General features: G+C 57.7%; 1 long non-coding RNA gene across 1 annotated transcript; it reads left to right on the forward strand.

The window, feature by feature from the left end:
* Window positions 1-7,391: 7,391 nt before the first annotated feature.
* LOC121079125 lies at window positions 7,392-12,872 on the forward strand. The gene is made up of 2 exons (XR_005824889.1): window positions 7,392-7,632; window positions 10,530-12,872. It is a non-coding gene; the product is annotated as an uncharacterized LOC121079125 (long non-coding RNA).
* The last annotated feature ends 516 nt before the right edge of the window (window positions 12,873-13,388 follow it).

The raw sequence follows: 13,388 nt of genomic DNA on the forward strand, positions 1-13,388 counted from the left end.
GTCAGGCAACGGCAGCAGAAACCTCGGCTTCGGCTGGGACCGGCCGACCCCTGCGGGCTGCCAGCCGTGGGGCCGGGGGTGAGCACAGCCCTCTGCCACCCCAAAAGGGTCTGCTGGATGGGAGCAGGTGATGGGAGGCTGGTCCTGGCTTGGTTTTGGGGTGCTCTGAAGTAGATTGCATTAAAAAGAAGCTGATAAATGGGGCTCTGTGCTCGTGACCAAAACCTTGCAGTTGCCAAGAGGAAGGAGCTGAGAGATTGCCCAGGGAAGCAAATGGACTATCACAACTGAGAAATGGCTTCCTTAGCCAAAACTATGGGAAAACCTCATAATTCAAACAGAGGGGCTTATCCCTACCACAGCCCAGCCATGTATCAACTGTTGTGAAAGGAGAAAGCTTTTTCTCAATAGGCATATCAAACCCTAGGCAAGAATTCTGTGAGATTTTCTGCTGAAGCCCAGACAAGAGTTATTCGTAATCGTCCCCATAAGTTAAACATTCAGATAACCCATGGAATAAGAATTTTGTAAAACAAAGCCTGGAAACCTCAGCCTGATGAGTCTTCCCATTATTATTTGGAAAACAGTGTCAGAAATCATCACGTATCAAATATTATGGTCCCCTGAGAGTTTATTTTTGGTATGAAGCATCACCAAGCATAAGCTTCTTTTAAAATCTCGCTACAAGTTTTGTCTTTCAGACAAGATATAAAACCCAGACCCTGACCTTGCGTGGTTCCTGACAGACCCTTGGTATTTTCCATGGAGCTGCATGGCTAACTTGTTTCCTGATCAAATGGCTCATGCTTTTCGGCTATCTCTGTTTTCTCTTGTGGTTTTGGCCTAAAATAAGCCAAGTTTTTCCTCCGGTTCTTGTCTTGGTGGGGTGTGCTGCGTGTTCTCAAGCAACTTCCATGCCTCTTGCAGCATCAACAGTGCTGCAAACAGAGGCGTGCACAGAGCCAGTGATGCCTTGGGGTGTCATCAAACTCCCCTTCTAATTGCAGCCAGCTCTGCCTGGTGGAGGGAGAGCTTGGGCAACGTCCGTGCTTCCTCCCAGCCTTGGGTGTGGGACTCCGTGAGGGCCCTGCAGGATGATGCGCTGCGCGAGGTGTGGCTGTGATTTTGTGGCCGTTTCCTTCTCCAGAGGCTGGCCTGGCGCTCGGCCCCGCTGCACCCACCCCTTCCCCACGTCCCGCAGCACCGGGCTGCGGGGGCTGAGGGCCCAGCAGACCCTGAGCGTGAACCTAGAGGAGCCTTGCACCCAGGCTGAGGAGGAGGAGGTGCCAGGAGGCTGCAGGGACCTGCCTGAGCACCCCGTGCAACGGGCACATCTCAGCACCCATGGCGGGTGGAGGAGTGCACAGAAGAGCTTTCAGCTTCGGCACTGGGCACCTTGACAGAGCTCACCATGGGCACTGTGAGGATGACAGGAGAGCTGCCCGCCCACCCACCCTGCACCCCTGCTTCGTGCACCACCAGCCTGAAGCATCGCCGTCCAAAACTGGTTGGCAAGGGGAGATGCCGCTGCTTCTCAGGGCTCACACCGAAGGCTTTGGGGCGAGCCCTGCCTCCTCCCTGCACCCAAGGGAATGAAGCCAGCACTCGGCTGGCTCTCCATCTCCTAAACAAGCATCCCACCAGACTATAAAGTCTGAGACCAGCACTGCCTGCGTGTGTGGAGGGGTCCCAGGCCCCCAGCTCTCCCCCACACCCCGTCCCAATGCCGGAGCCATCTCCCAAACATGCACGTCCCACAAAGCAGCTCCTCTTCTCCGCATCCCCAGCCAAGGCAATAAAGGCACGACTGAAACCTTTAGTGTGTGTGTGGGATCCAGTCGAGAAAAACAAGCCTCTGGGTCTCACTACAGTTATAAAAGCAACGATGTCGCCCGGAAAGTATGTACCAGCGAGCGGAGAGCCGCCTGCGTCGAGAGGGGTGAGCAGAGGAGGTGGGCACCGGCTCAAATATGACTCAAAATCAGGGGAAATTATTTCTGATGAACGTAATTACTCCGGCTCCAGCCCTGATCAATACGAGGAGCTGAAACGCTCATAAACCGGCCGGGAATGCGAGCTATGCAGGGTGATTTGTAAAAGGTGTTTGGCTCCAGGCTCCCGCCTGCTGTCAGGCTGCCCACGGGCAGGGGACCTGCCGCGGGGGGGGCAGAGGGGTGGCTTGCTAATTGCAAACCCACGGCCCCTAACGAGAATCCCCCACGAAGGAGCGGAGGCGGCTGCCTCACGTAGGTCCCGATGCTAATTATGAGCAAGCAGACGGCTGGGCTGGGCTGGTTTCACACCCCGACCGCAAGGCGAGAGCCGAGGCTGGCCCTTTGCAGCCAGGCTGCCTCACGCTGTCCCCCACCCCGTGGCGTGGGGGTGTTGGGTGGGCTGGCACCCCCGCAGGGCGTGGAGGTCTCCTGCAGACCAGTGCTTTCTTTGATGTGGTGAGGAAAGGGGGGTGACAGGGTCCTTCTTGTCTTGCTGATCCCCTGGGAGACTGGGCACCCCCCCTGCGGAGGTCTCCTGCTTTTCTTCTCCTCCAGGGAGCATCCCCGGGCACCACGACCGCAGAGAGGCAGTGATGGGAGATGAAGATCAACAGAGCTCCCGGGCTGGGAGCTCCCCTGGGACTGCTGGAGCAGGAGGAGCAGGGAGATGGAGCATTTCACCAGCCCACGCTGCTCTGCGGATCCGAGCTGCTGCTGCATGGTGGCATCTCCACCTTCTGGGGCAGCATCTCCATCTCCTGGGGTGCCCTTTTCACCTTCTGGGGTGACATCCCCATCTTCTGGGGTGTCCTCTCCACCTTCTGGGGTGTCCTCTCCATCTCCTGGGGTGACATCTCTATCTTCTTTGGTGACATCTCCACCTTCAGCCAGCAGGGTGAGGCTGCAAGGCACGGCCACCACCTGCCTTGCCCTGATGTTACTCCTGATGTTACTCCCACGAGATGCTGGCTTAGCAAACTCCCCATTTCTTATTTAACGGGTCTTTGCTGGCTCTCACCACACTAGCCCTGCCCTCTGTCCAACAAAACTCCGTGCTGTGCCATGGAAATAGGTCCCTGTGGGTTCCCTCCGTCTCGGTGGTGAGGGGAGGCTGCTCTGGAAGGTTTCGCTTTTCTGCCTGGGGCACTTTGTGGTGACCACAGAAAAGAAAAGCAGCCCCCCTGTGACTCTGGGGGATGTGTCAGGTTCTGGATTAGCGCCTGCTTCTGAGCTGGACCCCTTCCCCACGGGTTGCCTTTTTTGCTTGTTTAACTGGGCTGGTTCTGGCTCTGCCGAGCAGATCAGCTCCTCCCAGCCTCCAGACGTGCCCCTGAACGCTGCTCCCCCAAGGGATGCCGCTGGTGAGCTCCAGGAGGGGGCTCGGACATCCTGGGGTGAGAGGAGCCCGTGGAGCACCCCTGCCTGACCCAGCACCCCGCCAAGCACCAGCACCCTGCCCAGCTGGCTGCAGCACCCCAGCCACGCTGGAAACTGGGACGGGCTGGGCTGGAAATTGCAAAGCTTCCTTCCTGGAGTCCTCAAACACAGACTGTTTGAGGCTGGGTTTCCACCTGCAGCAGGGCTTTGGAGGGAAATACAGAATGGGAGGGTTTGGCTGCGGGGTCTGCCGGCGCCCGGCTGGTGGTGGCGGCCTGGCCCGTGGTTCCGCCCGTCCTGCTCCAGCCAGGCTTTCCTCTCCCGGCTGGAGCTACCTGGGCTCCAAGGGAGCACCTCAGGAGGCAGCTCCTCTTGTGGACCCGGCTCCAGGAAACACAGCCCGGCAGCTCGCACTGACAGCAAGGACACACATCTGCTCTGGCTGGGCGAAGGACAAGTCTCCTGCAGGTGCTGCCAGGCCAGGAGTGCGGGCAGAGCGCTGTGTGCACCCAGACCTCGCTCGCAGCCCGGCTGGAGGCTGCATTTCAGGTGCTTTTGGCTGCTGTGCACACTGTCCGTGCTGCGCTTCTGATGTCTGCTCCCCCGAGCACAGAGCTCCCCAGGCCACGTGGAAAAATCCTGGCCTCCCTCGGCCGGGATGTCGCTGGAAACCACATGCAGCACGGCGGGGTTGGGGTTACGAGCGCCGCTTCCCAGCGGTTCGCTGCACACTCTGCGGCCACAATCTGACCGCACTCAAACCCCAGTTTTCTTTGCATCCCCCGGTCCTGCTGAGATGTGGTCTGCCGCCTGCCCGCGCGAAGCCACGCCGCCGCCTGCCCTCCAGAAAGCAGGCTGTGCTTCGCCTGCCGGGGATTTGAACACAAACGCCGTGCCGACCGCAGTCCTCGAGCACAGGGCAGCGAGCCGAGGGCTGTCAAAGCCAGGGGGAAGCTCCTCTGAGCAGCGTGGCACACAAAGCTGAGCAGCAAGTGCCGTGTTCTGCCATCTCCCCATGCCCACTCAGACCTCCTGTTGCTGCTGCTGCCCATCTCCAGAGGTGATGGTCCCCATCGCAAAGGCTACGTGGCCATGAGGAGGTGATGGAGCTGCTGGCTGCTTGGAGCTGGCCACGTCGTGCACAGCCTGGTTGTCCTCCCCGTACCCACGCATGGTCACGGGCACCTGCTCTGAGCCGTTTTTTCCCCTCGCAGGCCCTTCCCCTCCCTGGGCCAGTCTGCGGGGCAAGAGCCCAGCCTGTCTCCTCCTGCCTCGGAGCGCTGGCCCCTGGAAACATCTGCAAGGAAATAGCTGAAGGTATTGAAAGGGGAGCCAGGAAACGCTCTGAATTTTTTTTCTAAATATAATGACACTAATGCTGTTTGCAGTGTTAAAAATAGAAATCCAGAGAACCTGCCTTTTTCCTGTTTTCTTGGAGCTCTCACTATCCTGCTTGTCTCTGCAGTCTGAGGATTCACGTGAAAATAAACCCAAAAGAAAAGGTCTCAGCAGCAAGCAAAAGCCAAGCAAGGTGGCTTTGGCCTCAGCTCCAGCTTCCCCAGGCGGGGCTGTGCCCATCGAGCAGCACGGGGAGCTTGAGGCGGTGGGCAAGGGGAGAGGGAGAGGGGCTGGGGGGCTGCGGAGGGACCTGCCATGGTCCTTCCTGGTGTGGTCCTTCCTGCCATGACCAGCAGAGCCGTGCTCACTCTGGAGCTGGATGTGCTGGTGCACCGTTGGACCTGCGCCCGTCTCTCCTGCTGGAGACATTTCCCTGGGTGCCTGGGGTCAGGCAGGAGCCCCCAGGCACATCCCTCCCCACACTACGGCGGCTCTCTGCAGCCACCCTCGGTGCAGAGGGGAGGGTTTTGCTGCCAGTCTCTCACCAGGTCATTTTACAATGACCACCTTCAACACCTGCACCAGCGAATGCAAGAGGCTGGCGGGTCCGAGCTCACTTTGGCAGCACCGGGCTGCACCAAGGCACCCGAGAGCTCGAGGGAATGGGACGTGGGAGCCTGCTCCTGCCCTGCATGGGGAAAAGATCAATGCTGGAGCACGGCGATCCTGCCAGGGAGGCAGTCTGAGAGCAGCAGCACGCCTTTCATCCAGCAGGCAATGCCGCCCCGGGTCAGCGCGGTTTCCTGCCCGCTGCAGGTGTTCAGATGAAAAGCTCCACACTCGTGTTTCAGCAGGGCAATGCGGGCCCTGCGTGTCTTGGATGGAGGCTGCGGGCTGATTTATGGCAGGCTCCGCTCGAGGTGCCTCGGGAGAGCAGGCCCTGGCAGGGGATGAGAGGCGGGCGTGCGGCCGCGTGGATCACAGCGAACAAAGGGCGGCGTTGTGGTAGGGCTGCCTGCAGCACCGCAGCCGGGAACAGGAGGATGAATGAGCCCACGGGGCTGGGGCACGTTCCTCTGCTTTCCCTGCTCCTTCCTCACATGGTGAGGGGCCGGGTGGGCAGCCCTGGGCTCCTGCTCTGTCCTGGGAAGCCCCGAGGCAGACAGGCCCTGGGTGAGAGCCTCGCTGGGAACCCGCTCCACCCGCAGCATTCTTCCCCCAAAAGGCTGAGATCCCCGTCCTCTGTCAGCTCACCTGCCTGACCCCAGGTTGTTCTTCCCAAAGCCCTCAGTGGGAACTAAGGTGTTTGAGACATCACTGGGCTATCACAAGACACTCTCTGAGCTGCTTCTGTGTCCCAGACCCTGAGCCTGCAGGGGGAACGGGATCCTGTCCCCAGCTGTCTCCTGCACCCGGCCGCAGAATTAACCAGGGCTGACCGGGAGCTCTTTGTGGACAGAGCCACGGCTGTGGGGACAGACAGCACACCCCTGCCAGCTCCTTCCCGGCACAGCAGAGGAGCAGACATCCCTCCAGAGGCTCTTTAGGAACAGCTCGTATATATGGCCACAGCTCGTTTGCTTGTCCCCAACTGACCCTGGTGCCCCAGCCCCGGTTCCCCCCCTGCAGGCAGCCCCCAGCCCCTCAGCAGCTCCGGCCTCTGCCTTCCCCTGGTGGCACCTAGGGGATCTTGCCAGGGTGTTTGGGGGTGAACGAGGCCGGCACCATCCCTAGGTATTCGCCTTTCCTTTCCAGCAAAGCCCCCCTGCTGCCGCCGGGGGAAAGCACCGCGGCCAGGCTTGCCTCACACCCGGGGAATGGTTGGAAACGCAGCCAGCCTCGCCAGAGACAGCTGTCAAAAAATTGAAGCTGTTTTCTTCCCAATAATCTGTTTTCAATTTCTTCGGCAGCCCTTCGAGCCAAGAACAGAACAAAACAAGAGCTCCAGGAGATCCTATAGAATATTAATTGGGCTGGGGCCCTGGATTAGGCAAATTAAAGTGTCTCCAGACGTTCCCAGCTCGAGGCGGGGAGGATCGCTTTCTCTGCAGACATTCCTTGCTGGAGCAGGAGCCCGTGCCCAGTCTGCCCGGGGCAGCAGCCAGGCAGCCCCCGGCTGCACCCCCAGCACCATCCCTGATGGGACCCGGCACAGGAATGACGGGATGAGCCCCCTGCTCCTCTCCTCCCCTTCACCTGCCTTTCTGTCCTTTCCTGCTGCTTCTCCCTCGTACAGCACCCCACGCAGTAACCCCAATACCTGGCATAATACTTACATGGGCTGTCCGTGACACAGAGGTTGTCAGTGCCAAGAGATTTGTGGAGTAGGAGAGATGATCCCCACATCTCCAGCATCCTCAGGGAACGCTCCTGGCTCCCAGCAGATCAGATTGACTGGAGAGAGAGGCTGGGGAAGGGGCAGAGCCCAAACCCGCAGCCCTGTGGACCCCAAACTCTGATGTCTGCTGGGTTTGACAGCACGGGGGGACTCGCTGTGCCCTGCGTCGGGGTGACAGCGGAGTCAGCGCATGCCCCCAGGCTTGGTTTGAGGGCTGTGATGCTACAGGTGTCACTGAGGGCACTAATGGCCCCTATGGCCCTGACCAGCCTCACCTGGGTCCCCGCACCCCGGCCCAGGAGCTCTATTTAAGCTCAGCACAGGGCCTCACTTTTCTTCTGAGCTGCGCAGGAGGGGTGCTGGCCTCCAGCTCAGCCTGGCCTTGGGAATCCCAATGTGCCCATTGCCTTCCTGGTATGGTGTTAGCCCTGCCCTGTCACTCAGGACCTGCAGATGGACTTTCTGGCTTACCATGGGACCTGTCACATCGTGATGCTGCTGCCTTATGCAGCTCTTGGTTGGCCCTGGCTGCTGCCTCTGGGTTTGGGCGCGCATCCACCTGTCTGGCCGGGGATGGAGAGGAAGGTAGGAATAGTGCTGGACTCTAGTTCTGTGCTTCAGGTGGTACCAAAAGGAGCAGGGAGGCCTTTGGGCTCTGGCAGTGCTGTGTACGGCCTGAGCTGGGTGCCTGGGTTGGAGCCTGTGATAACCCAGTGCTGCACCCCTGGTGTGGTGGGATTCAGACATGGGGTGCTTCCCCTGGTGCTGAGGTGCCCCATGCAGGGGCTCCCATGTCCTGCTGCAGCCCTGCTCCTCTCCAAGGCAGTGCCTGGCCATGGCAGGGCAGGAGGGTGTCACGCTGAGCCATAGGGCGCCCCACGGAGCAATAAAAGGTGGGGAAGGAGAGGGGAGGCCCTAGTTATGAAGAGGAGGTGGTAACTGGGCAGTGCTAATTTCTGCTGGGTAGACACAGGTGAGGCCCCAGCACAGAGCTGCAAGCTGTGGTTCCCTGGCATTGCCAGGGTCAGAGTGTTTGTCTTCCAGACACCATCAGTTTTTAGGATTTTGCAGTTGTTTGGGGGTGAAGCTCAAAACCATTGGAGGAGACACTGACAGGTACCTGCCCATAGCCTGCCCCACACCTTGCCACCCACCACCACGCTGTCTTGGGGCAGGTGTTTGGGTGGTACCCTTAAGGTGATATCCTTAACCAAGCGCTTAGCCTTTGAGAGAAAAGCAACACATTCTACAGACCTAGAAATAAGAACATGTTGGTTACCCACAGATGGTCAAAATACTCCAGAGCTGCTGTAATTAGCCCACAGGGAAAGGAGGTACCACTACTGATATCATCCACAAACCGACATCCAGGGGCGGAAAGGAAGAGAGTGTAGCTCTTAATTTTCTCAAAGATAAGTGCCCAAGGGACAGAGATGATAGCAATGTGGGGCCTGAATACCAGATTAGGCTCAAGGCCAGTGCTTTACAGCACAGCAAACTGGAGAGAAAAAAAAAAAACTTTAACAGACTCTGACCTGATATGCAGTAGAAGGAAGAATGTGGCATGGATCACATAAAATATGGTCACACAGAAAAGTATTAACAGCAAACCAGAAAACATGGTGACTCACAACTAAGTATGTTAATTGCAAGTGTTTTGATCGAATCGACTGTTATCTCAGCCCTTTGAGTCCCACACTGGGCATCAAAAAGGAGTTAATTCATTCCAGCCAGGCCCAGTACACAGCCCCATCCCGAATGCTGTGATGGAGGGCTGGGAGCCCAGTTAAAGCCAGTGCAGAAGCACGAAGTTAATTGTGTGGAGCCCTTGGGGGGGGGGGGGGGGGGGGAAAAAAAACAAACAGCCTGCACAAAGTGCTCCCTTGGCACTGGGGAGGGCTGAGAGGTGGCACCGGGTCCCCTTGGGCCCTGCCTGCTGGGCTTTGGGTTTTCCTCCTGTGGCAGCACCGTGCTGGGGATGCAGCTGCGATGTTACGGAGTGTCTGAGGGGGGCAATGTTACTCCGCTGTGCTCACTGCTCCGTCCCGACCGAAGCATCCCTGAGGAGGTCAGGCTGGGTGAGAGCATTTCCTTCTTTTTGCTCTAGCAGGGATGGGGATTTGTGGTGCTGACCTCCAGCCCCGCAGGCTGCCGGAGAGGTGCTGTCCTCAGGGCTACTTTGTCCTTTAGTGCCCGGGTGGCAGAATATGGCTGAGCACTGATAATCCAATTACTTGGTTTATGCTGGGGTTGCTCAACGCATGCAGAGACCCTGCGTGCCTGGGGTTATCCTCTGCTCTGGAGGAGGCTGTTCTGCCATGGGCGGCTGCCAGGTGTGTGTGCAGCAGCCTGGAGAGGTTTTGTGGCTCGTGTCGCCCTGCCCCATGCAGGGACTGCAGGTGGTGCTTGGGTGTGAAGCCTGAGCAAGCTCCTTCAGGGCTGGAGTGGTTGGGGATTGTGGAAGTTCACTCTGCTCAGCCCTGGATAATGGGAGGAAGAGCTGCGGGAGCACCGTGGAGTTTGTTCTGCAGGGCTTTGTCTACGTGTAAAAGTGCATGAGCTTCAGCTCTCTGGGCCCCGTCCTGAGGAGATAAAATCAGCTGTGTGCCTCCTGATCACTTGTTCAGAAACGGGCTTGAATAGGGAAGCATTAAGCAGCCACAGCTGGGCTTGCACTTAGCTGCAGGAGCTGTATTTGTGCTGCTCTGTGACCACCCTGCTCCTCGCAGCATTTCCTAGCAAAGCGTGCAGGGAGGGGACCTGGCACCCTTCCTCCTGCTCCTCCTTGCGAGCAGGATGGTCCTGGCGTGCCGTGGGGCTGAGCAGGCACTGGTCTGGGCATGGTGCTGCTGCTTCTGGGCAGGTTTGACTCGCAGGAGAGCTCTGGTTTTGGAGATGCAGAGAGCCACAGCACGGACAGGCACGCTGCAGGCACTGTGAGCTGCTCTCACCTGCAGGTGCTGAGTGCTCCGTGTGAGCTGGGGGAGAGCAGGCTCCTGCTGTCCTGGGATAACCTGTGGCTCTGAGCAGGCCTTGGAGGTGGTTCCAGGTCTGAAGCACTGCCATACCCAGGCCTCTGCTCTTCTCCTTGGCACAAAGCAGTGACATTGTTTCCCTGCCTTTTCTCTGCTGCCTCACCACCTAACCTGTGCTGTGCCGGTGTTCTGGGGGCCCTGGAGCTGCCTTTTGGCCCAGGAGATGTCCAGGACAGGTCGCAATACCTCAGCACGGTCCGGTGCAAGTTGGCCGTTTTATCTGTAATCCACTTAGGGGATGAGCTCGCAGCACCCCACATGGCTCTGCGGGTGGCTGTGCCCTGGCACATAGCAGTGTGCCTGCACACCCGTGAGCTTGTCACCCAGCTGGGCACACCCTGGTGTCCCTGGGACAACACCATTGGTACCTTAGGGTACCTATCAGTGGTTTTTTTTTGTTTTTTTTTCCACTGTGAAAATCAAACTATTTTTTTTTCCAATTTTCAGGCTAGCAATGCATTCAGTGGAGCAAGCCTTGTGGCTGCCCTTGGAGCAGCACCAGGCACTTGCCATCACCCAGGTGTTCAGCATCTCCTGGGCAAGGCCAAGGAGCTGCCAGCCCCGAGGGGTGCTCGGTGGCCCCCCAGGTCCCCAGTGCAGCTGAGCACATCCCTCTGCTCTCAGCTCTGGGGCTGCTTCCACTCCTCCAAGTGTGGTGTGGGAATGAAGTCCCTTTGGAGAAGCAGGGGGCTTTCTTTGTGTTTCCTGTTAACTGTGCAAGGTCCTGAGGCTTCCCAGCTGGAAATGAGTGGCTCCAGCACAGGGACTGGGGGGCGCTCAGCACAGGGCAGAGTTTGGCCCCACAGGGAAGCTGCAGAAGTTATAAATGAGAAATACTGATGTGAGTTAGGGCTTTGCCTCAAGCATTTTTGCAATGGGTGTTTGGGCTGAGAGTTTCCACTCTTGCAAAAGTGTGATGTCTATATGTGATATCAGCATTTATAATCCCTTACTGATAGAACTTAAACACTTTTCCCTTGCTTGGCCACTTATAATGGGCTGCAGTGTGACACTCTTCAGTGTCTTTTTTTTTTTTTTAAACAACAACAACAAAAGCCAACAAAGGTGTGAAAACAAGTCTCTTCTGGAAAAATCTAAGCCTGGCACAAGTACACTTCCAGTATTTTTGGAAAGCTGCCTGTGGGGGAAGCAGGTGTCAGCAACCAGCTCCCAGCTGGTCTTCACCTGCGGAAACAAGAAAAAAGGAGCGGGATTAAATACAGCCCCTGGGAAATAAGTGCTGGAGTATCCACCAAGATCACACTTTCCTCTCTAATTTACTGCCTGGGGTTTTCCTAAAGCTACAGAGGAGAGTCGAGGGCAGACCAGCACCGTGGGCAGGCCATGCAGAGCCTGTTCCTTCCCCCAGGGACGGTCCCGGTGTGTGCCCAGAGCCCCCCAAGCTGAAGGTGAGCCCCTGTCCCTCTTCCCTCCCTCTGAACTCGGGGCAGTGATGTGAACCAAGCAAGCAAAACCACACTGGGGACCTTCGTCACCCTGTTTTTTGCCCTGACTTGTTTCGCTTTCTGTTCCGAATGGGGAGTGTCTGGTGCTGCGGGGCTGGGTCCCCTCCCTGCTTCGGCAGCGCCGTTCCCCAAAGCTGAGTCGAGCGCGGGGACATCTTCCTTTGTAGGAGGGATTTAAAGGTGTGACTGAAATGGGAGAACAACAGGGACCTGAAGTGTTCGGCTGATAAACAGCCCCCGAGGAAAGCAAGCAGCTGCTGGGATCAGGCAGGTCCCTGTCTGAGCCCCGCTGGTTTCCAGGGTGAGAAACCAAAAAACCGAAGTGTCCCAGGTGGGAAACCAGCCCTGGCCATGAAGTGGCACAAACCTTTGTTCTGCTCAAGCCTCCTGGCTGCAGAGGGCTGAGATGTTCTCAGCAGGAAAGCATTCACTTCATATCAGCAGCACGGCGACTGCCTGATTAGGCCAGCAGTACAGATCGATGCAGTGGATCCGGGTAATTCAGACCAGCCCAAGCCTCATTTCTAAGGCTCCGGCAGAGCTGGGTGCTCCCAATAACAGTCCTGATGCTGACTCCTGGAAAAAGCTGAGTCTGCAGACAGAAACACTTGCTCAGCAGGAAGAAAACCCCACCTCACCACGCCGGTCCCCAGTCCACTGGGCCGGCTCAGCTCCTCTCGCCTTCCTGACCTTTGCTAACAACTTTTCTCCTGGCAGAAAATTACCCCCATGCTCTTTTTCCTTGCGATTTCCTTTAACCTCAAATAAATGCTGTAAGTGACCTCTGTCCTCCTGGTGCAGGTGGCACAGCCAGCACGGCTGTGCGTGCAGGGGACCGGCGGAGCCCCGTGTGTTCACCCTGGGCCCGTTTGTGCTGCGGCTGTTTTGCTCCAGAAGTCAGACCTCCACGCATGTGATACTCTCCAGGCAAAGCAGATGTTTCCAAGTGGATGCTAAAAAAGCCCATGACACAGATGAAATAGGCCATGAGAGCTGAAACTCAAAGGGGCAGTTTGATTTCACACCCTAATTTGCACGTTCAAGCATTTAATTTCTGCTCAGAGCCTCTGGGCACGCACAGCAGGAGGTTTACCCAAATTCAACACTCATAAAGCTTTGGGAGCCTGGAAAATGCTACCTCTTGGTGGCTCCCGAAATCACAAGTTTTAGCACAGAAAACTCCCGCTGCTCGTTCCTGCTGGTTTCCCACGGCCCGGTGCAGCGTGGCTGCGTCCCGCGGGCTCCTGATCACCGCTGTCCCTGTGCCCTGCAGCTGGAGGTTACCTTCCCTGCCAGCTGCTGAGTCGCAGAGGATGCGTTTTGCCATTTAACTTTGGCTTTCAGCTAGGCGGTACGGATGTGGCAGGTGGTCAGGGCACCTCTGCTAGGTGCTGCTGATGACAGAGGACGTTTTGCTGAGCTTTCCTCCACAGCTGAGCCTTGTGCCTGGCTCCGTGCTCTTCCCACAGGCTCTGCTGCAGTGCGCTCACCCAAATTAGCTCGGGACTGGAGCTGAAAAATTGCCTTTCCCAGTGCCTACGTGGCTCTGGGGCAGAAATCCCGTCAAAGCCAGGGAAGAGGGACCAGGGATCACCCGTGATGTTTCCCCGTGGAATGAGGTCTGTGCAGCATGTCCCATGGTGGAGCTGGGAGCGTGGCGGTGCTGGCGGAGCACACAGCCCTCTTCGTCCCCCGTGCAGGGCTGCAGCACAGCTAATCCCCCGCAGAGGCTTTCCCAAACACTGTCCCTCTGCTGTAAACACAGCCGGGCAAGGAGAAGAGGGAACTTTATTTTCCATCCATTTGTGGTAGCGCTCACACTTGCGGCTCCAAGCGCTCT

Source organism: Cygnus olor, chromosome 16 (genome assembly GCF_009769625.2).
Source record: "Cygnus olor isolate bCygOlo1 chromosome 16, bCygOlo1.pri.v2, whole genome shotgun sequence".
In the NCBI taxonomy this organism is placed as follows: domain Eukaryota; kingdom Metazoa; phylum Chordata; class Aves; order Anseriformes; family Anatidae; genus Cygnus; species Cygnus olor.